This window comes from Pleurodeles waltl, chromosome 7 (assembly GCF_031143425.1).
Source record: "Pleurodeles waltl isolate 20211129_DDA chromosome 7, aPleWal1.hap1.20221129, whole genome shotgun sequence".
NCBI classification, from domain to species: Eukaryota; Metazoa; Chordata; class Amphibia; order Caudata; family Salamandridae; genus Pleurodeles; species Pleurodeles waltl.
In genome coordinates this window covers 1,425,063,289-1,425,088,345 of record NC_090446.1, presented here as the reverse complement: position 1 = coordinate 1,425,088,345, position 25,057 = coordinate 1,425,063,289, and the positions used below count along the sequence as shown (strand labels likewise).

General features: G+C 46.1%; 1 protein-coding gene across 1 annotated transcript in view; it reads right to left on the bottom strand.

Annotated features, from left to right (window-relative positions):
* Nucleotides 1-23,679, bottom strand: part of LOC138247419 (inducible metalloproteinase inhibitor protein-like) — an 89,086-nt gene extending 65,407 nt beyond the window's left edge. Inside the window, exon 1 of the mRNA XM_069202053.1 lies at nucleotides 23,564-23,679. The gene's annotated coding sequence lies outside the window, so the exon portion shown is untranslated. The remainder of the gene's footprint in view (nucleotides 1-23,563) is intronic.
* Between the last annotated feature and the right edge of the window lie 1,378 nt (nucleotides 23,680-25,057).

The window sequence follows — 25,057 nt, the reverse complement described above, 5'->3', positions numbered from 1 at the left end:
GCTGTCTTTGTTGGTGGTTTCCGCCACAGTCGTAATTCCAATTTCTTTTACCGCTGGCCTGTTGGCAGTCTTACCGCCGCTTTAACGCCGACCGCCAGGGTTGTAATGACCACCATTGTGTTTCTGAAGGAGTCACATGTTATGTATTTATGCTGGTATAATTATCCAACAATAGATTTCAAATACAAATCCAAAATAATAGTGAAAATAATGTGGCGTATCAACAACAACACTATTTGTTTTTACAAAGATAACTTTTTTATTTTTATTGTTTCCCCAGTAACTAAAACTAAATATGTTATACAGTCCAATCGTTCCAAATATTCAGTCAGTGTTCTTGTTACAGTTTATATTCAAAGCAATTCTGGACCACACTGAGAAAACATTAAACCTAATTTAATCTGATCAGTGGGGGAAGAGCATATGCCTCTAACCAACCATGCATTTATGAACAATAAAGTTTATTTTGGATTCTCAGAAAAATGCACACAAATGGCTTATATTCAGTTCATCGATGTTAGAGAGGGTACACACCATTCTCAGGACTCAGTCAGATACACAATCAAAATGGAACATTTGGAATGTATAACATATTCAGCTTTGTTATAACAAAAAAAAAGTAAAAATGTTTTCATTTCAAAATAAATTAATGTTGATGCTGGTATGCCACATTATTTGTACCATTATTTTTATTTTATATTTGAATGCTACTGTTGGATTTTTATAGCAGCAATAACATGAATACATAATAATTGACTCCTTCAGTAACACATTGCTTTCCCAGAAAATGTGTACCCAGATTCCTGGAGGAACACTGGGTGGTCCCATCTGATTTAATACTTTCTATAAGGGTCAGTTTCCGAACTGCAATTTAAAATTCGACTTCACTATAGGTAAAAAAAAATAATTGTGATTCCAGAGACAACAAACTTAGGGGATCTAACTCTTCCTATTTGAAAATTATACTTACTGACTAGAACCAACCTCACTATCTGGCCCTTTCAGACGTGTGTTGTGTTATTCAATGAGGTTGGTTCTAGTCAAGCACTCTGATTAAAAATGTTGACAGAATGAAGTCTATTTGTTGTTTTATATTCTCTGCCAGAGTAAACCACACACCATTCTAAGATATAAAAAGACAAAAAATGCATCTCTAGATTTGTTACTAAGGGGAAAGAAACACTTTACCACACATATTTAAGTTGAAAAATGTTACTCTTTATCAGTTTGATATTTATTGCTGGCCACCTGTTGCCACCCCAAGAATGCCGGAAAATTGTGAGTAGAATAACTGAGCGGTACTAGGGCTGTATGGTGTCAAGGGTGTAGCCCCCTGTGGGCAGAAAACCTTCTCAGCACTTTCTCCTCCTTGAAGCCCAGGCGTGTGGGACAGCAGCAACAGCTATTCCCCCAAAGCCTCTGCAGCAGCAAGAGGCACATGTGCCATGCCATGTAGAGCAGCATGAAAACTTGTCTAGTATTGTAGGCACTTGTAGAAGTAGATGGGCAGTACCATATGCAGGTCTCTGAGCACTCATGAGAACAGGAAACTGGTACAGTAAGAAAACAGGAAACTGGTACAGTAAGAGCTGGAAAAAACAATAGCAACGTTGGAGGTCAATGTAGGCTCTCTCTCGCCTCCTAATAAGTAAAAATGCAGCGGAGCAGCAAGCCTGTTATAGCCACAAGAGTGGAGCACTTTGCATTCATCTGGTACCATGGTCTCCAAGGAGCCACTTTTAAAATAGTCTGGGGACTCTGTCCTATCAGGCCTTGGCAGGGACTGGGGAAAGCAGCAATTGAACCCCTTGGCACCTTGATTTTCCCATGGTCTCCCAGGCTTGAGGAGCAGTACTGCATGATTTGTTGGAACTGGACCATACTAATTTATGTACTGCTCCCCACTGCAAAGTGCATGAGAGAAAATGTAAACATGCTCAATATGCTATCTTATGGTATGAAATGTGAGGGGCCTTCAGGGAACCAATCAATAAAGCCAGATATCCCAGAGGAAGACCTGGCAGGACCTTCAATTACATATTGACAGTGTATTTTTTTCTTCCTTACTGCATTTATCATAGACAATGATGCTTCTCACACCTGATTTCTGCTGAGGATGGCATTACATATTTTATTTAATGATCATTTATTTAATATGCATCACAAATTGTATTGTTTGTGACATTTGATAGGAAGTGGTGTGATTACTCAGATCAACTGTAATCTGTGCATTCTCCTTGCATGGATTTAAGGCAGTTTCAGTAATGCAGGGATTAATGTATTTGACTTTTCAACTTCGCAAAGTAGACCACTACTGCTTCTTTGCATTTTTCCTTTTAAGGCTCTCATTATAAGTGACCATTTGGTTCAGTATTTTCAGCCCACTGGGAATCCATTTGGACAAGAAGGGCATCACTAGGTGAAAACAATGTTGTACAGTGAGTACGGAAATGACAAATAATCAGTGGAATCAGATTCAACACAAAGAATTTCAATGGGACCAGTAACTGGGTTCATGTTTCAAATACTTTTTGAACATTTGAAAATCCACAAATATGAATGGTAATAAACAAATTACAACACATCTGTAATTTGTGTAGTCTCCTTATATGCATTTAAATCAGTTTCAGTTGCGCTGGGATTCATATGTGTGACCTTTAGACTCTACACAGTAGTGGTCTTCTTTGTCTGTTTCCCATTAAGGCTCTCATTGTGAGTGGTCCTCTAGTCGGTTTGGTAATTTCAGCCTGTTGTAATTACTTGACATATGGGTCGAACCATTGTGTATATTATCTTACTTCTTTCCCTCATCCATTTTCCTTTCCCCCTCCCTTTCCCATTCTAATGGAATGCTCCTGTCAGTTGAACACCAATAGTGATTCTGTTTAGATTGGGATGTGAGAGTTACCTTGACTGAAAAGCTGATGGTTTATTATTAAACATTACTGAAGAACTACTAGGTGCTTTGGACTTATTATAACACAGCCCTATGGGAAACAATCAATCAATCAATATTTGTAAGGTGCGGCTACTCACCCAGAAGGTCTCAAGGTGCTGAGGAGGAGGGGCCTCATCCGAAGAGCCCTGTCTTGGTGAGTGACGGGCTTTGTCTGAGGTGCAGTGGGAGATTGTTCCAGCTCTTTGGTACAGAGTAGGTGAAAAATCATCCTCCGGTGGTGGTTTTGCAGATTCGAGGGACGGTGGTCAGGGCCATCTGGGAAGAGCGGAGGGATCTGGCGGGGAGTGGAAGGAGACGCGTGGTTCAGGTTAGCTGGTCCTGCGTTGTGTATGGCCTTGTACGCGTGGGTGAGAAGCTTGAAGGTGATTACCTTCTCTACCACTAGCCAGGTGTTGGGAGATGTGTTCTCGGTGAGGGAGGTCCAGAATGAGTCTGGCGGTGGCGTTCTGGATGAGTTGAAGTTCTTTGATGTTCCCAGTTGAGGTGCCAACATAGACGGTGTTGCCGTAGTTGAGCTTGCTAGTGACTAAGGTATGGGTGACTGTCCTGTGACAGTCTTATGGGATCCATCTGAAGATCTTCCGAAGTTTGCAGAGTGTCTGCCAGCAGGAAGAGGTGACGGAGTTTGCCATTATGTCTAGAAGGACATCACTGGGGTTTTGAAAAAAAGTTCTACTGTGAGTTGGGAATGGCAAATAATCAGTGGAATTGGATTTAACACAGATGATTTCACTGACAATTCGTCATTCCTATTTGGATTTTTACACAGATTTTTAGGCAGCTTTGAGAATCTGGTGTGCCTGGAGTAAATGGTCCCTGTAACTCTTGTTACTGAGTCCATTGGATATTGTAGGAAGTTGGCTCTGTATGTGCTATTTCAAAGTAAGGAATAGCATGCACAGAGTCCAAGGGTTCCCCTTAGAGGTAAAATAGTGGTAAAAAGAGATAATACTAATGCTCTATTTTGTGGTAGTGTGGTCGAGCAGTAGGCTTATCCAAGGAGTAGTGTTAAGCATTTGTTGTACATACACATAGACAATAAATGAGGTACACACACTCAGAGACAAATCCAGCCAATAGGTTTTGTATAGAAAAATATCTTTTCTTAGTTTATTTTAAGAACCACAGGTTCAAATTCTACATGTAATATCTCATTCGAAAGGTATTGCAGGTAAGTACTTTAGGAACTTCAAATCATCAAAATTGCATGTATACTTTTCAAGTTATTCACAAATAGCTGTTTTAAAAGTGGACACAGTGCAATTTTCACAGTTCCTAGGGGAGGTAAGTATTTGTTAGGTTAACCAGGTAAGTAAGACACTTACAGGGCTCAGTTCTTGGTCCAAGGTAGCCCACCGTTGGGGGTTCAGAGCAACCCCAAAGTCACCACACCAGCAGCTCAGGGCCGGTCAGGTGCAGAGTTCAAAGTGGTGCCCAAAACACATAGGCTAGAATGGAGAGAAGGGGGTGCCCCGGTTCCGGTCTGCTTGCAGGTAGGTACCCGCGTCTTCGGAGGGCAGACCAGGGGGGTTTTGTAGGGCACCGGGGGGGACACAAGTCCACACAGAAATTTCACCCTCAGCAGCGCGGGGGCGGCCGGGTGCAGTGTCGAAACAGGCGTCGGGTTCGCAATGTTAGTCTATGAGAGATCTCGGGATCTCTTCAGCGCTGCAGGCAGGCAAGGGGGGGGTTCCTCGGGGAAACCTCCACTTGGGCAAGGGAGAGGGACTCCTGGGGGTCACTTCTCCAGTGAAAGTCCGGTCCTTCAGGTCCTGGGGGCTGCGGGTGCAGGGTCTCTCCCAAACGTCGGGACTTTGGATTCAAAGAGTCGCGGTCAGGGGAAGCCTCGGGATTCCCTCTGCAGGCGGCGCTGTGGGGGCTCAGGGGGGACAGGTTTTGGTACTCACAGTATCAGAGTAGTCCTGGGGTCCCTCCTGAGGTGTTGGGTCTCCACCAGCCGAGTCGGGGTCGCCGGGTGCAGTGTTGCAAGTCTCACGCTTCTTGCGGGGAGCTTGCAGGGTTCTTTAAAGCTGCTGGAAACAAAGTTGCAGCCTTTCTTGGAGCAGGTCCGCTGTCCTCGGGAGTTTCTTGTCTTTTCGAAGCAGGGGCAGTCCTCAGAGGATGTCGAGGTCGCTGGTCCCTTCGGAAGGCGTCGCTGGAGCAGGATCTTTGGAAGGCAGGAGACAGGCCGGTGAGTTTCTGGAGCCAAGGCAGTTGTCGTCTTCTGGTCTTCCGCTGCAGGGGTTTTCAGCTGGGCAGTCCTTCTTGTAGTTGCAGGAATCTAATTTTCTAGGGTTCAGGGTAGCCCTTAAATACTAAATTTAAGGGCGTGTTTAGGTCTGGGGGGTTAGTAGCCAATGGCTACTAGCCCTGAGGGTGGGTACACCCTCTTTGTGCCTCCTCCCAAGGGGAGGGGGTCACAATCCTAACCCTATTGGGGGAATCCTCCATCTGCAAGATGGAGGATTTCTAAAAGTTAGAGTCACTTCAGCTCAGGACACCTTAGGGGCTGTCCTGACTGGCCAGTGACTCCTCCTTGTTTTTCTCATTATTTTCTCCGGCCTTGCCGCCAAAAGTGGGGCCTGGCCGGAGGGGGCGGGCAACTCCACTAGCTGGAGTGTCCTGCTGGGTTGGCACAAAGGAGGTGAGCCTTTGAGGCTCACCGCCAGGTGTGACAATTCCTGCCTGGGAGAGGTGTTAGCATCTCCACCCAGTGCAGGCTTTGTTACTGGCCTCAGAGCGACAAAGGCACTCTCCCCATGGGGCCAGCAACATGTCTCGGTTTGTGGCAGGCTGCTAAAACTAGTCAGCCTACACAGATAGTCGGTTAAGTTTCAGGGGGCACCTCTAAGGTGCCCTCTGTGGTGTATTTTACAATAAAATGTACACTGGTATCAGTGTGCATTTATTGTGCTGAGAAGTTTGATACCAAACTTCCCAGTTTTCAGTGTAGCCATTATGGTGCTGTGGAGTTCGTGTTTGACAGACTCCCAGACCATATACTCTTATGGCTACCCTGCACTTACAATGTCTAAGGTTTTGTTTAGACACTGTAGGGGTACCATGCTCATGCACTGGTACCCTCACCTATGGTATAGTGCACCCTGCCTTAGGGCTGTAAGGCCTGCTAGAGGGGTGTCTTACCTATACTGCATAGGCAGTGAGAGGCTGGCATGGCACCCTGAGGGGAGTGCCACGTCGACTTACTCGTTTGGTCCTCACTAGCACACACAAGCTGGCAAGCAGTGTGTCTGTGCTGAGTGAGAGGTCTCCAGGGTGGCATAAGACATGCTGCAGCCCTTAGAGACCTTCCTTGGCATCAGGGCCCTTGGTACTAGAAGTACCAGTTACAAGGGACTTATCTGGGTGCCAGGGTCTGCCAATTGTGGATACAAAAGTACAGGTTAGGGAAAGAACACTGGTGCTGGGGCCTGGTTAGCAGGCCTCAGCACACTTTCAATTGTAAACATAGCATCAGCAAAGGCAAAAAGTCAGGGGGCAACCATGCCAAGGAGGCATTTCCTTACACAACCCCCCCCCAAACGAAAGAGGATGAGACTAACCTTTCCCAAGAGAGTCTTCATTTTCTAAGTGGAAGAACCTGGAAAGGCCATCTGCATTGGCATGGGCAGTCCCAGGTCTGTGTTCCACTATAAAGTCCATTCCCTGTAGGGAGATGGACCACCTCAACAGTTTAGGATTTTCACCTTTCATTTGCATCAGCCATTTGAGAGGTCTGTGGTCAGTTTGAACTAGGAAGTGAGTCCCAAAGAGGTATGGTCTCAGCTTCTTCAGGGACCAAACCACAGCAAAGGCCTCCCTCTCAATGGCACTCCAACGCTGCTCCCTGGGGAGTAACCTCCTGCTAATGAATGCAACAGGCTGGTCAAGGCCATCATCATTGGTTTGGGACAAAACTGCCCCTATCCCATGTTCAGAGGCATCAGTCTGCACAATGAACTGCTTAGAATAATCTGGAGCTTTGAGAACTGGTGCTGAGCACATTGCCTGTTTCAGGGTGTCAAAGGCCTGTTGGCATTCCACAGTCCAGTTCACTTTCTTGGGCATTTTCTTGGAGGTGAGTTCAGTGAGGGCTGTCACAATGGATCCATATCCCTTCACAAACCTCCTGTAATACCCAGTCAAGCCAAGGAATGCCCTGACTTGAGTCTGGGTTTTTGGAGCTACCCAGTCCAGAATAGTCTGGATCTTGGGTTGGAGTGGCTGAACTTGGCCTCCACCTACAAGGTGTCCCAAGTAAACCACAGTTCCCTGCCCTATCTGGCATTTGGATGCCTTGATAGAGAGGCCTGCAGATTGCAGAGCCTTCAAAACCTTCCCCAGGTGGACCAGGTGATCCTGCCAGGTGGAGCTAAAGACAGCAATATCATCAAGATAAGCTGTGCTAAAGGACTCCAAGCCAGCAAGGACTTGATTCACCAACCTTTGGAAGGTGGCAGGGGCATTCTTTAAACCAAAGGGCATAACAGTAAACTGATAATGCCCATCAGGTGTGGAGAATGCTGTCTTTTCTTTTGCTCCAGGTGCCATTTTTATTTGCCAGTACCCTGCTGTCAAGTCAAAGGTACTTAGAAATTTGGCAGCACCTAATTTATCAATGAGCTCATCAGCTCTTGGAATTGGATGGGCATCGGTCTTGGTGACAGAATTGAGCCCTCTGTAGTCCACACAAAACCTCATCTCTTTCTTTCCATCTTTGGTGTGGGGTTTGGGGACTAAGACCACTGGGCTAGCCCAGGGGCTGTCAGAGCGCTCAATCACTCCCAATTCCAGCATCTTGTGGACTTCCACCTTGATGCTTTCCTTAACATGGTCAGACTGTCTGAAGATTTTGTTCTTGACAGGCATGCTGTCTCCTGTGTCCACATCATGGGTACACAGGTGTGTCTGACCAGGGGTTAGGGAGAACAGCTCAGGAAACTGTTGTAGGACTCTCCTACAATCAGCTTGCTGTTGGCCAGAGAGGGTGTCTGAGTAGATCACTCCATCTACTGTGCCATCTTTTGGGTCTGATGACAGAAGATCAGGGAGAGGTTCACTCTCTGCCTCCTGATCCTCATCTGTTACCATTAACAGATTCACATCAGCCCTGTCATGGAAGAGCTTAAGGCGGTTCACATGGATCACCCTCTTGGGGCTCCTGCTTGTGCCCAGGTCCACCAGGTAGGTGACCTGACTCTTCCTCTCTAGCACTGGGTAAGGGCCACTCCATTTGTCCTGGAGTGCCCTGGGAGCCACAGGCTCCAGAACCCAGACTTTCTGCCCTGGTTGGAACTCAACCAGTGCAGCCTTTTGGTCATACCAAAACTTCTGGAGCTGTTGGCTGGCCTCAAGGTTTTTGGTTGCCTTTTCCATGTACTCTGCCATTCTAGAGCGAAGGCCAAGTACATAGTCCACTATGTCTTGTTTTGGCTCATGGAGAGGTCTCTCCCAGCCTTCTTTAACAAGAGCAAGTGGTCCCCTTACAGGATGACCAAACAGAAGTTCAAAGGGTGAGAATCCTACTCCCTTCTGTGGCACCTCTCTGTAAGCGAAAAGCAGACATGGCAAGAGGACATCCCATCTCCTTTTGAGTTTTTCTGGGAGCCCCATGATCATGCCTTTTAATGTCTTGTTGAATCTCTCAACCAAGCCATTAGTTTGTGGATGGTATGGGGTAGTGAATTTATAAGTCACTCCACACTCATTCCACATGTGCTTTAGGTATGCTGACATGAAGTTGGTACCTCTGTCAGACACCACCTCCTTAGGGAAACCCACTCTGGTAAAGATACCAATGAGGGCCTTGGCTACTGCAGGGGCAGTAGTCGACCTAAGGGGAATAGCTTCAGGATACCTGGTAGCATGATCCACTACTACCAGGATATACATATTTCCTGAGGCTGTGGGAGGTTCCAGTGGACCAACTATGTCCACACCCACTCTTTCAAAGGGAACCCCCACCACTGGAAGTGGAATGAGGGGGGCCTTTGGATGCCCACCTGTCTTACCACTGGCTTGACAGGTGGGGCAGGAGAGGCAAAACTCCTTAACCATGTTGGACATATTGGGCCAGTAGAAGTGGTTGACTAACCTCTCCCACGTCTTGGTTTGTCCCAAATGTCCAGCAAGGGGAATGTCATGGGCCAATGTTAGGATGAACTCTCTGAACAGCTGAGGTACTACCACTCTCCTAGTGGCACCAGGTTTGGGGTCTCTGGCCTCAGTGTACAGGAGTCCATCTTCCCAATAGACCCTATGCGTTCCATTTTTCTTGCCTTTGGACTCTTCAGCAGCTTGCTGCCTAAGGCCTTCAAGAGAGGGACAGGTTTCTTGTCCCTTACACAGCTCCTCCCTTGAGGGTCCCCCTGGGCCTAAGAGCTCAACCTGATAAGGTTCAAGCTCCAAAGGCTCAGTTCCCTCAGAGGGCAGAACTTCTTCCTGAGAAGAGAGGTTCCCTTTCTTTTGCTGTGTTGCAGTTGGTTTCCCAACTGACTTTCCTTTCCTCTTGGTAGGCTGGGCCATTCTTCCAGACTCCAGCTCTACTTGTTCACCCTGTGCCTTGCACTGTGCTCTTGTTTTCACACACACCAGTTCAGGGATACCCAGCATTGCTGCATGGGTTTTTAGTTCTACCTCAGCCCATGCTGAGGACTCCAGGTCATTTCCAAGCAGACAGTCCACTGGGATATTTGAGGAGACCACCACCTGTTTCAGGCCATTGACCCCTCCCCATTCTAAAGTAACCATTGCCATGGGATGTACTTTTCTCTGATTGTCAGCATTGGTGACTGTGTAAGTTTTTCCAGTCAGGTATTGGCCAGGGGAAACCAGTTTCTCTGTCACCATGGTGACACTGGCACCTGTATCCCTCAGGCCCTCTATTCTAGTCCCATTAATTAAGAGTTGCTGTCTGTATTTTTGCATGTTAGGCGGCCAGACAGCTAGTGTGGCTAAATCCACCCCACCCTCAGAAACTAGAGTAGCTTCAGTGTGGACCCTGATTTGCTCTGGGCACACTGTTGATCCCACTTGGAGACTAGCCATACCAGTGTTACCTGGATGGGAGTTTGGAGTGGAACCTTTCTTGGGACAGGCCTTGTCTCCAGTTTGGTGTCCATGCTGTTTACAGCTATGACACCAGGCCTTTTTGGGATCAAAGTTTTTACCCTTGTACCCATTGTTTTGTGAAGAGGCTCTGGGCCCACCCTCCTGTGCAGGTTTTTGGGGGCCTGTAGAAGACTCTTTACTATTTTTAGTTTTGGTTGTCTCATCACCCTTCCCCTGGGGAGTCTTTGTGACCCCTTTCTTTTGGTCACCCCCTGTTGAAGTCTTGGACACCCTTGTCTTGACCCAATGGTCCGCCTTCTTTCCCAATTCTTGGGGAGAAATTGGTCCTAGGTCTACCAGATGCTGATGCAGTTTATCATTGAAACAATTACTTAACAGGTGTTCTTTCACAAATAAATTGTACAGCCCATCATAATTACTTACACCACTGCCTTGAATCCAACCATCTAGTGTTTTCACTGAGTAGTCAACAAAGTCAACCCAGGTCTGGCTCGAGGATTTTTGAGCCCCCCTGAACCTAATCCTGTACTCCTCAGTGGAGAATCCAAAGCCCTCAATCAGGGTACCCTTCATGAGGTCATAAGATTCTGCATCTTTTCCAGAGAGTGTGAGGAGTCTATCCCTACACTTTCCAGTGAACATTTCCCAAAGGAGAGCACCCCAGTGAGATCTGTTCACTTTTCTGGTTACACAAGCCCTCTCAAAAGCTGTGAACCATTTGGTGATGTCATCACCATCTTCATATTTTGTCACAATCCCTTTGGGGATTTTTAACATGTCAGGAGAATCTCTGACCCTATTTATATTGCTGCCACCATGGATGGGTCCTAGGCCCATCTCTTGTCTTTCCCTTTCTATGGCTAGGAGCTGTCTCTCTAAAGCCAATCTTTTGGCCATCCTGGCTAACAGGAGGTCATCTTCACTGAGAGCATCCTCAGTGATTTCAGAAATGTGGGACCCTCCTGTGAGGGACTCACTATTTCTGACTAACACAGTTGGAGACAGGACTTGAGGGGTCCTGTTCTCCCTATTTAGGACTGGAGGAGGGACATTGGCCTCCAAGTCACTAATTTCTTCCTCTGTGAGGTCATCATCAGAGGGGTTGGCTTTTTCAAACTCTGCCAACAGCTCCTGGAGCTGAATTTTGGTAGGTCTGGAGCCAATGGTTATTTTTTTGATATTACAGAGAGACCTTAGCTCCCTCATCTTAAGATGGAGGTAAGGTGTGGTGTCGAGTTCCACCACCTGCATCTCTGTATCAGACATTATTCTGCTAAGAGTTGGAATACTTTTTTAAGAATCTAAAACTGTTTCTAGAATCTAATTTCAAACTTTTAACAAACTTTTAAACTCTAAAAGACAATGCTAACAGGGACTTAACACACAAGGCCCTAGCAGGATTTTTAAGAATTTAGAAAAATTTCAAATTGCAAAAATGAATTTCTAATGACAATTTTGGAATTTGTCGTGTGATCAGGTATTGGCTGAGTAGTCCAGCAAATGCAAAGTCTTGTACCCCACCGCTGATCCACCAATGTAGGAAGTTGGCTCTGTATGTGCTATTTCAAAGTAAGGAATAGCATGCACAGAGTCCAAGGGTTCCCCTTAGAGGTAAAATAGTGGTAAAAAGAGATAATACTAATGCTCTATTTTGTGGTAGTGTGGTCGAGCAGTAGGCTTATCCAAGGAGTAGTGTTAAGCATTTGTTGTACATTCACATAGACAATAAATGAGGTACACACACTCAGAGACAAATCCAGCCAATAGGTTTTGTATAGAAAAATATCTTTTCTTAGTTTATTTTAAGAACCACAGGTTCAAATTCTACATGTAATATCTCATTCGAAAGGTATTGCAGGTAAGTACTTTAGGAACTTCAAATCATCAAAATTGCATGTATACTTTTCAAGTTATTCACAAATAGCTGTTTTAAAAGTGGACACAGTGCAATTTTCACAGTTCCTAGGGGAGGTAAGTATTTGTTAGGTTAACCAGGTAAGTAAGACACTTACAGGGCTCAGTTCTTGGTCCAAGGTAGCCCACCGTTGGGGGTTCAGAGCAACCCCAAAGTCACCACACCAGCAGCTCAGGGCCGGTCAGGTGCAGAGTTCAAAGTGGTGCCCAAAACACATAGGCTAGAATGGAGAGAAGGGGGTGCCCCGGTTCCGGTCTGCTTGCAGGTAGGTACCCGCGTCTTCGGAGGGCAGACCAGGGGGGTTTTGTAGGGCACCGGGGGGGACACAAGTCCACACAGAAATTTCACCCTCAGCAGCGCGGGGGCGGCCGGGTGCAGTGTCGAAACAGGCGTCGGGTTCGCAATGTTAGTCTATGAGAGATCTCGGGATCTCTTCAGCGCTGCAGGCAGGCAAGGGGGGGGTTCCTCGGGGAAACCTCCACTTGGGCAAGGGAGAGGGACTCCTGGGGGTCACTTCTCCAGTGAAAGTCCGGTCCTTCAGGTCCTGGGGGCTGCGGGTGCAGGGTCTCTCCCAAACGTCGGGACTTTGGATTCAAAGAGTCGCGGTCAGGGGAAGCCTCGGGATTCCCTCTGCAGGCGGCGCTGTGGGGGCTCAGGGGGGACAGGTTTTGGTACTCACAGTATCAGAGTAGTCCTGGGGTCCCTCCTGAGGTGTTGGGTCTCCACCAGCCGAGTCGGGGTCGCCGGGTGCAGTGTTGCAAGTCTCACGCTTCTTGCGGGGAGCTTGCAGGGTTCTTTAAAGCTGCTGGAAACAAAGTTGCAGCCTTTCTTGGAGCAGGTCCGCTGTCCTCGGGAGTTTCTTGTCTTTTCGAAGCAGGGGCAGTCCTCAGAGGATGTCGAGGTCGCTGGTCCCTTCGGAAGGCGTCGCTGGAGCAGGATCTTTGGAAGGCAGGAGACAGGCCGGTGAGTTTCTGGAGCCAAGGCAGTTGTCGTCTTCTGGTCTTCCGCTGCAGGGGTTTTCAGCTGGGCAGTCCTTCTTGTAGTTGCAGGAATCTAATTTTCTAGGGTTCAGGGTAGCCCTTAAATACTAAATTTAAGGGCGTGTTTAGGTCTGGGGGGTTAGTAGCCAATGGCTACTAGCCCTGAGGGTGGGTACACCCTCTTTGTGCCTCCTCCCAAGGGGAGGGGGTCACAATCCTAACCCTATTGGGGGAATCCTCCATCTGCAAGATGGAGGATTTCTAAAAGTTAGAGTCACTTCAGCTCAGGACACCTTAGGGGCTGTCCTGACTGGCCAGTGACTCCTCCTTGTTTTTCTCATTATTTTCTCCGGCCTTGCCGCCAAAAGTGGGGCCTGGCCGGAGGGGGCGGGCAACTCCACTAGCTGGAGTGTCCTGCTGGGTTGGCACAAAGGAGGTGAGCCTTTGAGGCTCACCGCCAGGTGTGACAATTCCTGCCTGGGAGAGGTGTTAGCATCTCCACCCAGTGCAGGCTTTGTTACTGGCCTCAGAGCGACAAAGGCACTCTCCCCATGGGGCCAGCAACATGTCTCGGTTTGTGGCAGGCTGCTAAAACTAGTCAGCCTACACAGATAGTCGGTTAAGTTTCAGGGGGCACCTCTAAGGTGCCCTCTGTGGTGTATTTTACAATAAAATGTACACTGGTATCAGTGTGCATTTATTGTGCTGAGAAGTTTGATACCAAACTTCCCAGTTTTCAGTGTAGCCATTATGGTGCTGTGGAGTTCGTGTTTGACAGACTCCCAGACCATATACTCTTATGGCTACCCTGCACTTACAATGTCTAAGGTTTTGTTTAGACACTGTAGGGGTACCATGCTCATGCACTGGTACCCTCACCTATGGTATAGTGCACCCTGCCTTAGGGCTGTAAGGCCTGCTAGAGGGGTGTCTTACCTATACTGCATAGGCAGTGAGAGGCTGGCATGGCACCCTGAGGGGAGTGCCACGTCGACTTACTCGTTTGGTCCTCACTAGCACACACAAGCTGGCAAGCAGTGTGTCTGTGCTGAGTGAGAGGTCTCCAGGGTGGCATAAGACATGCTGCAGCCCTTAGAGACCTTCCTTGGCATCAGGGCCCTTGGTACTAGAAGTACCAGTTACAAGGGACTTATCTGGGTGCCAGGGTCTGCCAATTGTGGATACAAAAGTACAGGTTAGGGAAAGAACACTGGTGCTGGGGCCTGGTTAGCAGGCCTCAGCACACTTTCAATTGTAAACATAGCATCAGCAAAGGCAAAAAGTCAGGGGGCAACCATGCCAAGGAGGCATTTCCTTACAGATATTATGAGCATTTGATAATGAGGCATCAAGTGTCATTGTTAAAGAAAATTCTCATATACTACCATTCAATCAATCAATCAATCAATCATAATACTTGTAAAGTGTGACTAGTCACCAGCTAGGGTTTCAAGGTGCCGGGGGGGCAGTAAGTGAGAGGCTGTCGATGATCAGGTAAAGAGCCAAGTTTTGAGGTCCTTTCTGAATTGTGATACAGTAGGAGATCTTCTGAGGTGGATGGGAAGGGAGTTCCAGGTCTTGGTGGCATGGTGGGGGAAGGATCTTACTCCTGCTGTGGCCTTCCAGGTGCGTGGGACAGCGGCAAGTGCGAGGTAGGAGGAGCAGAGCTGTCTGGTGGGCGTGTAGAAGTGGAGTATTTGATGAGGTATTCTGGTCCGGTGTTGTGGAGGGCTTTGTATGCATGTGTGAGAAGCTTGAATGTGATTCTCTTGTCTATTGGATGCCAGTGCAGATCTCTCAGTAGGGCAGATGTGTGGCTGTGTTTGGGGGTGTTCATGATGAAACAGGCAGAGGCGTTCTGGATGCGTTGCAGTCTTTTCTGTACCTTGGTGGTGTTTCCGGCATAGATTGCGTTGCCGTAGCATGAGCATGGTGTTGAAGCAGGTGGAGGAGACTGCGCTGACTTGACAATTCATCGAGAGTGCTGAGTCCAGGATAAAGCCGAGGTTGCGGGTGTGGTCGGTGGGGGCAGGAGCGCTTCTGAGGGCAGTGGGCTACCAGGAGATGTTTCAGGCAAAGGGATTGTTGCCGATGACGAGGACTTCTGTTTTTCCAGTATTAAGCTTGAAGCAGCTCTCCTTTATCCAGGTGGCAACTACCCTCATTCCGCTGTGGAAGTTGGTTTTGGCTGTGTGCGGGTAATTGGTGAGGGAAATGATTAGCTGAGTGTCATCGGCGTATGAGACGATGTTGAGCGTGTAGTGTCCGGCGATGGTGGCTAGGGGGGCCATGTAGAGGTTGAAGAGAGTGGGGCTCAGAAAGGAGCCTTGCAGGATGCCGCGGGTGATCTTGGTGGCCTCTGAGTAGAAAGGGGGGAGTCGGAATCTTTGGGTCCTGTCGAGAGGAAGGAGGTGATCCATTCTAGTGCTTTGTTTCGAATACCAGAGTCATGGAGACGAGTCTGTAGCATGCGGTGGGAGATGGTGTCGAAGGCGGCGGACACATCGAGGAGGATGAGAGCTGCGGTCTCACCCCTGTCTAGGACGATGCGGATGTCGTCAGTGGCGGCAAGGAGGGCTGTCTCATGCTGTGGTTGCTCCGGAAGCCTGACTGTGAGGGGTCCAGGATGTTGTTGAGTTCGATGTGTCTGTAGAGTTGTCTGTTGACAGCCTTTTCGATGACCTTAGCTGGAAAGGGGAGCAGAGAGATGGGCCGGAAGTTCTTGAGGTCATATGGGTCTGAGGTGGGTTTCTTCAGTAAGGGCTTGATTCCAGCGTGTTTCCAGATTGCTGGGAAGATGGAGGTTTCGAAGAAGCAGTTGATGATGTGCTGGAATTTGGGTGCAATGGTTTTGCTTGCTTTGTTGAAGATGTGGTGGGGGCAGGGATCGGAGGGAGAGTCGGAGTGGATGGAGTTCATGATGTTGAGGGTTTCTTCATTGGAGATGTTGGCCCACCAGAGTAGGTTGTGGGGGTTTGGAGGAGCTTCGGTGGTGGATATGCCAGTGGTGGGCGTTGGAAGGTCCTGAGTCAGGAAGCTGTCGTAGATATCTGCTATCTTGCGGTGGAAGTAGGTGGAGAGGTTATTGCAGAGTTCTTGTGCGTTGTTGTGGAAGCATTCCTGGAAAGCATTTCTCCTGGTGGTCATGATGAGCTGGTGGTGTGTGTTCATGGCTTTTTTAAAGGCTTCATGGTTGGTGGGGGTCATGTCGGTGCGCCATTTTCTTTCAAGGGGTCTGCAGTTTTGTTTGATGAGGGGGCTTAACCAATTGGCTTTCGTTGATGTGCGCCTGTTGGAGAGTTTGTTGATGGGGGCTAAGGTGTTGGTGTAGTCTGAGATCCAGTTGATGAGGTCTTGGGCAGCTGTTTTAGTGTCGAGGACGTCTGGGGGGTGAGTTGTTGAGGCTAGTGAGTAGCTGGTCCTTGGTGATCTTGTTCCAGCTCCTGCGGGTGGGTAGGTGAGAGAGGTGTCAATCGGAGGGTGGTTTTGCTGAAGGTAAAGTGGATACAGTGGTGGTCGGTCCATTGGAGTTCAGTGAGGTGGCTAATGGAGATGTGGTTGCTGGCGGTGAAGATGGGGTTGAGTGTGTGTCCAGCAGAGTGGGTAGGCAAGGTGATGAGGTGCTTGAATCCAAGGTTGGCGTGGTTTTCGAGCAGCATCGTGGAGTTGTGGTCATTGGGGTTCTCCAGGTGGAAGTTGAGGTCCCAGAGGAGGATGTAGTCTTTGGAAGCAGGTGCGTGGGTGGTGGCGAGGTCAGCGATGGTGTCGCAGAATGTGGGGTGGGGGCATGGTGGCCTGTAGATGAGGGTGCCCTGCAGAGTGGTGTTAGGGTTGATTACAATCTGGAAGTGGAGGAGTTCCATGTTGGTTGTAGAGTCTTTGGTGCTGGTGGAGAGAAGTAGGGACTCTTTGTGGACGATGGCGATGCCTCCCCCGGGGCGGTTTGTGCGGTCTTTGTGGATGATCTTGTAGCCGTCTGGGATGGCGATGTCTGGAGCAGAGGAGGGGTTAAGCCAGGACTCTGTAAGGAAGGCGACGTCCGGGGATGTGGTGTCGATGAGGTTCCAGAGTTTGACGGCGTGCCTGTGGATGGAGCGAGTGTTGATCAGGATACATCTGAGGTAGTGTTCTGCTTTGTGGGTCCTTGGGGGTGGGCTTGAATGACGAAGGCTGGTTAATTTGCAGTGGCGATAGGTGAATGGTCCCTTGGTGTTGCTTGGTGATGCCTGCTTACAGTTGTTGTCGTGTCCCGGGTTGAGAGCGATGAGTGCTACTGGCGTGTAGCGTGATGGGCAAGAGGTCCAGGGGTCCTGGTGCTGGTCACTGTTGGGTTGCAGACGGTCACAGAGGGGCTTGCCTTAGGCGCGCCTTTGCCACGCCAGCTGCGCAGCCGCACAGCAGCTGCCATTAAGTAGGGAGGGGGAAAGGAGAGGACAGATGGGAGGCAGGGACATCGTGAAAAAGGGTGGTGGGTGGCTGCAGGGCAGCAGAGGCGTGGAGACTGACAGGAGGGGCGGGCCTCAGAGGCAGCAGCGGCGGGGAGAGTGAGAGCGAGGAGAGAGAGGAGGATGCAAGAATGAGAAGATTGAGGAGAAAAACGAGGAAAAGATTAAAGGAAAGCGCCGAAAACGAAAGGCACAAAAACAGCACACAAAAGAAAAAACGAGGAGAAAAGAGAAAAGAGGCAGAGGGCAGCCCAGCAGAGCTCTCCCACTAGACACCAGGGATGAGGTGCAGGCAGAAGCCTGCGGGTGGAGGAGGGCCTTGAACTTCTGACTGAGGTCAGAGTTCAAGTCAGAACAGATTTCCACTTACTGGGGGAGTTATGCGGAGGCAGAGCAGTTCACTGACCATTCCCTAACTGTAGGTTCTTTTACACATAGCCAGTCTTGTTAGTTATAAAAAAAAATTAAACTATGAACAGATATTTTGTTTTTCAGACCCCTATTAGCTTTTGATGGCTAGCTCGGTTCATGTTTAATGTTTTTTCAACATTTGAAAAGGCACAAAAATTAACTGTAAAAAAACAAATCACAGCAGGTTTGTAGTTGGATGTAGACTTTTCATTGCAAATCATAGTTTTTTTGATGGATGTTAAAAATCAGTTTTGATTTTGAATTCCCACTGTACCCAGTTACTTAATATGATATGTACAGAAGCTCTTCTAAATCTGGTGTCTCATCAATCATCAATCTTTATTGAATAGTTAATTAAAACTACTACAATTTCTAAATATACTATATCACAAAATATGCGAGTAAATGAAATATAAAAAAATATTAATTAATTTCTTCTTAGGAGCAACATCTATGCCAGTAAAGATCGCTAATGCTGTAACAGAATACATAGATTGAAGCGTAAATGCGAGTGAACATTTATTAGGCTCGTTCTTCTTCTTTCTCTGTGTCCAAAAATAATTATTTTCCTGCCTCTTAAAGTTTTCTGTGCAACAATCCTTGCATGCACTTGTGAATGAGGATGGACGCTCAGTTTTAAAAAAAAAGTGAACTTCCTTGTGCTAGGTCCTGTACACGTGGAGGAGATGCCACCAGGTGACGTGGATTCAGGATCTTCAAACAATACCTATCCTAAATAGGGTTGGTCAGTGAAATAGACCATGGATTAATGTGTTGGCACAAACTGGTGCTTACTTCAACGCATACAGACAGAGTGGGGGAAGGCATCCGGAACCTTTCATCCAAAGGGTGGTAATCAGGTGGTTTACTTCAGTGTAAAATGCCAGCACACCCCACTCTACCCTACACCTGGTTCAAATCCCAGTTTCAAAGTAAATGCGCCCTTCATTCCTGAATCATATTCCTCAGCAACATGGCAGTGCTGTAGTCGACTACTGCTTCTTTGCATTTTTCCCTATAAGGCTCTCATTATAAGTGGCCCTATGGTTCCATAATTCCGCCCTCCTGGGAAACCATTTGGCTAGAAGGAGATCACTGGGAGAAAATAATGTCTGACTGAGAGTAGGAAAACTAAAAATAATCAGTAGAGTCGGATTTAACACAGAGAATTTCCATGGAACCAGTAATTGGGTGTGTGTTTCGAAAACTTTTTGAACATTTGAAAATACTCAAATATGACCTGTAATAAACAAATTACAACACATCCGTAATAAACAAATTACAACGCATCCATAAACTGTGCATTCTCCTTGCGTGGATTTAAATCAGTTTCAGTTATGCTGGGATTGATGTGTGTGACCTTTTGATTTTACACAGTAGTGTTCTTCTTTGCATGTTTCCCATTTAAACTCCCCTTGCGACTGATCCTTCAATTGGTTTGGTAATTTCAGCCCTAGGGAAACCATTATATCTAGAAGGATATCACTGGGGTTTAGAAAAAAAATTCTTCTGTGAGTTGGGAATGGCAAATAAATCAGTGGATCCGGATTTAACACACACGATTTCGCTGACAATTCGTCATTCCTACTTGTTTTTTTACACAGAGATTTAGGCAGCTTTGAGAATCTGGTGTCCCTTAGGTAAATGGTCCCTGGAACTCTTGTTACTGGTTCCATCGGAAAATATGAACATTCCCTAATGATGCCTTAAGTGTCATTATTAAACAAATTCTCATGTACTACCAATCCCTCTTTTTTTCTTTTACACATAGCTAGCCACGTTAGTTATACATTTAAAAAAAAACAAGAACAGATATTTTCTTGAAAACTCTATTTCGTGTTTGATGGGTAGCTGGGCTCATATTTCATGTTTTTTGAACAGTTGAAAATACGCAAATATTCACTGTAAAACACAAATCACAACACGTTTTGTGGTTGGCTGTACATTTTTTATGGGAAATCATTGATTTTGTTGATGGATGTCAAAAATAATGTTTGATTGTTAATTGCCGCTTTAGCTAGTTCTGGTTATAACTTCATATGATATGTACAGAGGGTCTTATTGATCTGCTGTGTCATCGATCATCAATCTTTATTGAATAGTTATTTAAAACTACTACAGTTTCCAAATATACCACATCACAAAATATGTGAATGGGAGAAAAGTAAAAAAATATTAATTAATTTCTTCTCAGAAGCAACATCTCAGCCAGTAAAAATCGTTAATACTGTAATTGAATACAGAGATTGAACTGTAAATGCGAGCAAACTGTTCTTAGGTTTGCCCTTGTTCTTTCTCAATATCCAACAATAATTATTTTCCTGATTCTTAAAATTTGCTGTGTACCAATCCTCCTTGCAAGTAGTGTGTAAAAACGGACATAACACAAAGAGCAAATAAGACCCTAAAGAAGTGGTTCCCAAACTTTTGACTTCTGTGTACCCCAGCTTTATCATTACTGGAACCTGAGGACCCCCACTGAATCATTATTTTAGGAATCCGGGAAACCCCCCCACTGAGTCATTACTGAAAGCTAGGAACTTAAACTGTTAATGTTATTTCATTTTCTAAGCAGTGGCGAACCACGTGAGTATACTGCGCGGACACCCAGGGGTCCCCAACACCACAGGTTGGGAACCACTGCCCTAAAATAAAGAGGAAATGCAGACACATTTTTATTATAATGTATCAATTCTTAGCAAAATATCAAACTAAAATCACTTTCCTGCCGCTTTGACTTTCACGCCACCTTTCTTGTGTTAGGTGGAGTAAATCCTTGCATGCACTTATGAAGGAGGATGGACACTCAAGGCTTAATTTACGAGGCCCTTGCGGCACACTGCACCACTGGAGCGTCATTTTTTTTCAATGCTACAGTGGCGCAGAGGGCTAGTCCAGATTTACAAGGCCACTGAAATCCAACTTGAATGGCTTTTGATGTCCTTGTAAATATGGACCCCTTTCACGCATAACACTGTGTAAAAGGGGCATTCCATAGGTGTTGCTTGAGGTGTTCCCATGCAAACCCCATGGAAACCGAAGGACTCTGACGCATTCCCAGATTTGCAAGCCCAGGTTTGTCAGATTCCAATGCCACCTCAGGTGTGGCGTAAACGTTATGCAATGGGGAGAAATCTCTTTATTTCTCCCCATTTGTTTCCTCTTTCTATGTGTCCCTTCCTGCAGAAAAACAATCATCCCACAAAGCAGGCATCCTTGCACCATGGTGCAAGGGTACCTGTGTTGGTGCTAGACAGCAATTTGTGCACTAGCGCAGGGGTAGATGACAAACTTGTGCAGTATCTTGTACATATCTCACATTTCTGTCCTTTCCCAGTGGTGCAGGGTAGTATAGCAAGGCACTTGCTGTGCTGCATTGCGCCAAGTGCCTCATAAATTAGGACCTCAGTTTTAAAGAAGTGAACTTCCTTGTGCTAGATCTTGTACACGTGAAGGAAATGGCATTAGTTGACGTGGATTCAGGTTTTCAAACAATACCTATGCCAAATTGGGTTGGTAAGTGAAATGGACTATGAATAATGTGCTGGCACAAACTGGAGCTTAAATCAACAAATACAGACAGAGTAGAAAAAGATATACAGAACCTTTCATCTAAAGGGCCATAATGAGATGGTTTGCTTTAATTGTTTCCAACTTTTTGACTTCTGTGGACCTCCACTTTATCATCACTGGAATCCAGGTTCCCCAACGGAATCATTGTTGGAATCCAGGGACCCCTCCACTGAGTAATTACTGGAAGCCATGGACTTTGGCCCAAACATTGTTGATAATTTGAAATGCTGAACAATCCACACAAAAATACAAAAACAAGCACTCATCAAGCACATACACACATTTTCTTTAATTTGCAAACAAATAGAAATTAAAAAAAGAATAGAAAACAGTGGAGCTTTCTAAATGCAGTTGAGCTATGCATTGTCTATACTGTGTTCTGTTTGATGCACCTGCACTGGTCTCACAAATCAATCTGAGGATACTAATTACATTTTTAGCCTCCAATTGCAAATGCCTTGGCATTTGCTGTATATTTAAACTGTTTCAATGTACATTTAGCCATTTTATTAATATACAGTTTATTAACCTCTTACAATTAATTAATTTTCTAAGCAGTCGAGGACTCCCTGAGGCAGCTTTGCGGACCGACCACAGGTTGGAAACCACTGGTTGTCTTTATTGTAGAATGCCAACATACCCTACTCTACCCTACACCTGGTTCAAATCCCACCTTCAAAGTAAATGTGCGCTTCATTCCTGAATCCTATTCCTCTGCGACATGTTTGTGCTGTACTGGCTCTCACAGGTATTTTGAGGAGATAATGGGGTATGAAGACTGTACTAATTAAAGGATTTTCAAAGAATAAGAGAGAGAGAAGAAATAGCAAGCCCTGCCTTCCATCGCTCTGTTATATTCATTATACTATACATGTATGTAACTATACCATTAAATACCTTTTTAATTATCATCTAATACGAACGAAATTGTTTTCAGTGATTACTAAAATATTCTAAAAAATGAAGCTCTGGCAACATTAAATCTTACTCCGCTCTGATAAACATGGAGTTGTTCGCAGCAGGGCCTTAAGCCACTAAAATATTTTTAGGATCAGATCATAACCAGTAGGATGTATAGCAAATGCGTTAACCCACCGAGCTGCCTCACTGGGATTAGAACCTGCAGTAGAAAGGTATCACTAGGAAGAAGGCAGTCTAACACTACGATTGAGCTGCCTGACTCTGCAAAAAAGTTTCCAGTAAACGAATTCCATAGATATGCATTAATTGAAGAGTGAACACAAGGACCTGGAGTATTTTTTAGCTAAGGAACAGGACAGGATAGCGTGACCTAACAAGTGCAGCGAGGGCCTGAAAATGTCTGTAAAGCTCAGGTATCCCACTTCACAAACAACTCCAGTTCTCAGTTACAGAATATCCACTCAGACACGCCTCTGAATAAAATCTGTAAAATTTGAATCAGTTACTGACAAATAGTGGGTAGAACATGCAAAATCTGACCCCATCTAAACATGTCCTTTTCAGTTCAGTCGGGCTCGTACCATTTGTTCGCTCAGTTGGCCCACTGGCTACAGGAAAAATTGCAACCCGGCCGCAGTTAAAAGCGTTGTCACTCCTGCTATGGATCAACATAGTGGAGACAGAACAACATGCAGCCACGTACAGCCGCATAAGTTCCGGCTGCTCTTCAGATGTGCCCAGGGCCAGAGATCCTGTGCGGCAATGTAAAGCAACAGCCTTAGAGTAACGTCGCTCAGTGGCATCAAATACTAATAGCTTGGAATCCCTGAAAACAGTCATTTTCTTACTGAGGGGGTGGCACTCTGGTGGGAACAATATATTTTACCTGGAGCAACATTCTTGCCCCATGCCTGCATGTGCCACATGCCCCCAAGTCATAAAGACCGCTTCGGGGGTGGGGAGGCTCGTGGGTGGGAAGGGGAAATTAGATTTTGCACTTCCATAGTCGTTGATTAGAGTTCACATGGGTGCTCGCTCATGGTAAAATGTTTCTTTTTTTGCTGACCTTTGTCATCCCAATAATCTTCATGTAAAATGCTGTTGCAAACTTGATGTACCTGCTTAGGCATAAAACAGCATCCTAACTTTAAAAGAGTCTTTTATTTATTTATTTTTAAATTAAAACATAGCTATTTATCAGCACACAGCAGACCGATATTAGTATTATTTAATACAGTTCTCCGCTATGTAACACATTGTAGTTACAGGGAATGTTTCTTTGCCTTACCTCAAGTTTTACCCCTTCCGAGTTGCGACTGGAATGCTGTTCTAACGGGAGCTGCGACTGGACTGTTTTCTAACAAGAGGCGAGGTATCTGTATTCAAAGAGTGCAGCGAGGCGTGAAGAGAACCACCAGTCCTGTAGGTGTGCCTGATTTATTGAAGGTAAGAACAATCATGCAGCAGAGTTCTTTGTGTTTTTCACTTGGCATGTACTGGTTGTGCCACTTCATGACATTATTGCAGGGCTATTTCACAAGTGCACGAATTCCCAACATATACAAATTCCCCAAATTAAGTACTGAGAAGCCTCTGGCCCACTTTCTAATTTTAATTGACGTGAGGGACTTTTTTTAGGAATTTGGAGGGATGAAGGGAGTTAAAATAAACATTTCAAATGACTTAACAGTGTAACCTATTTGATCCCACCTTAAATCTATGAGTGGGAAAATAACGTTCAAAGGTTTATTACAAATATAAGGCCAAACCTATATAAATAAGTCCCAAGAACATGCCTTGTAAGTACACAATCACCAAAGATGAAGTAAAGCATTGAATCAGGATAAACTGTACAAACATAAGGCATACAAGGTTCTCAATACAAAAAATGAGAAATAGAATCTGGTGGTCAGTGTACAAATCAGTCTTCTAGTCTAATCATTTGAAAATTAATTTAATCTAAACATCCTAACTGAGCTATAGGGGAAATGGTAACTATCTCTCATGGGATATGTTAGACTTTTGCTTCTTGGCGTGGTCTCCCTTAACTTTTTGCCTCTGTTTCCCAGGTTGTTGATGTGTGTTGGACTCTGTTTTTGCTGTTTTTGTTACTCTGGGCACTTTACCCCTGCTGACCAGTACTGAAGTGCAAGTGCTCCTATACAAAATGTGTATGTAGTTGGCGTATCCATGATTGGCATATTTGATTTACTAGTAAGTCCTTAGTATATGGCACTAGAAGTGCCCAGGGCCTGTAAACCAAATGCCACTAGTGGGCCTGCAGCACTGGTTGTGCCACCCACATGAGTAGCTCTGTAATCATGTCTCAGACCTGCCACTGCAGTGTCTGTGGGTGCAGTTTTAACTGTAAATTTGACTTGGCAAGTGTACCCACTTGCCAGGCCTAAACCTTCCCTTTTCTTACATGTAAGACACCCCTAAGGTAGCCCCAAGGGCAGGTTGCAGTGTATGGTTAAGGTAGGACATATAGGCCCTCATTATAACCCTGGCTGTCGGTGATAAAGCAGCGGTAATACTACCAACAGGCCAGCAGTAACAAAAATGTAATTATGACCACGGTGGACACCGCTCACACAGACAGCCACTTTAACACACTGACTGCCACAGCAGTAGCAACAAGCATCCCGGCGGTAACCACCAACAGCCAGGTGGAAGACAATGTACCGCCCACTATATTACAACAGGCCTATCTGCCACCTTTTCTGAGGCGGTACCAATGACATCAAAAGCACGGCGGAAACAGTGCACAGAAGGGAAACAA